The following is a 1,517-nucleotide window of genomic DNA, read 5'->3' as shown; positions in this document are numbered from 1 at the left end:
AACAAAACTATATACAATAAGAAAAGATATCAAGTATAAAAATTAGAACTACAACCAGTATAAACAATATTTAGCAAGAAACATATGCTAAATGTTTCAATAATTATTCTGTCCTAAGAAGTCTAAGTCTTGTATTGGAAATGGCTTGGCTAGAGTGAAGGGCACAGATCTTCCAGGGGGCGGGGGGGGGGGACACACATTCCTTGGGAAGCCTTGCTGAGCCAACTATTGAGTGTTCACCATCTTAGGAGGATGTTCTCGTCCATGGGGCACCTGACCCCAGGTAAACCCTTCAATGCACCACATCTGCAGCTGGTGCACGATGGCCTCTCAGGTCCCCGCAGCCCCCTGGGCCTGCCCCGGCATTCCCGCCACCTGGCTGCTACCACCGTGGAAGAATCCTGTTGTGAATTTGGCTCCATGAAGTATTACACACTGTGTGGCTTTGGTGGGGTCTTAAGTTGTGGGCTGACACACACTGCTGTTGTTCCCCTGGATTTAGTAAAATGCGGCATGCAGGTGGACACTCAGAAGGACTAGGGAGTATTTAATGGTTTCTCCGTTACCCTGAGAGAGGATGGTGTTCGTGGTTTGGCTAAAGGATGGGCCCCAACTTTTATTGGCTATTCCATGCACGGGCTCTGCAAGCTCAGCTTTTATGAAGTTTTCAAAGCCTTGTATAGCAACATACTTGGTGAGGAAAACACCTATCTGTGGCCCACATCACTGTATTTTGCTGCTTCTGCCAATGCTGAATTGTATGCTGACATTGCTCTGGCTCCTATGGAAGCTGCTAAAGTTTGGATCCAAACCCAGCCTGGCTATGCCAACTCATTGAGGGAAGCTGTTCCCCAAATGTATAAAGAAAAAGGCTGAAATGCATTCTGCAAAGGTGTGGCTCCTCTGTGGATGAGATAGATCCCATACTGTTGAAGCATTGTACAAATTTGTGGTTCCTAAGCCCCGAAGTGAATGTACAAAGGCAGAGCAGCTGGTTGTGACATTTGTGGCAGGTTACATAGCTGGAGTCTTCTGTGCAATTGTTTCTCACCCTGCTGATTCTGTGGTCTCTGTACTGAATAAAGAGAAGGGGGCACTGCTTCCCAGGTCCTGCAGAGACTGGGCTTCAGAGATGTGAGGAAGGGCCTCTTCGCCCGAATCATCATGATTGGCACTCTGACTGCACTGCAGTGGTTCATCTATGACTCCGTGAAGGTCTCCTTCAGGTTCCCTCGCCCTCCTCCACCTGAGATGCCAGATTCTCTGAAGAAGAAGCTTGGGTTAACTGAGTAGATGGTACATCAGAGTAACATGAGCTGAATCTGCTTGATGATCAGTGTTAAAAAAAAGTGCAAAGGAACTTTTATATATTTGACAATGTAGGAAATTGTCTGTTCCTGATATAATTACTGTAGCAAGAGTTTCAAACTTACTGCTAAATAAACCAGTCCACTCAAGAAAAAACAAAAAGAAAGAAATGGCTTGGCTAGATCATAAGAGGAAGGTAACTATGACTT

General features: G+C 45.7%; 1 pseudogene; it reads left to right on the top strand.

Moving 5' to 3' along the window:
* The first annotated feature begins 252 nt into the window (after positions 1-252).
* On the top strand, positions 253-1,293 carry LOC121438431 (annotated as a pseudogene).
* The last annotated feature ends 224 nt before the right edge of the window (positions 1,294-1,517 follow it).

Source organism: Microtus oregoni, unplaced genomic scaffold (genome assembly GCF_018167655.1).
Source record: "Microtus oregoni isolate MIOR12 unplaced genomic scaffold, Mior012 000056F_ref0000123, whole genome shotgun sequence".
In the NCBI taxonomy this organism is placed as follows: Eukaryota; Metazoa; Chordata; class Mammalia; order Rodentia; family Cricetidae; genus Microtus; species Microtus oregoni.
The sequence above is the reverse complement of the archived record's forward strand: the minus strand, read 5'-3'. Positions and strand labels throughout refer to the sequence as shown.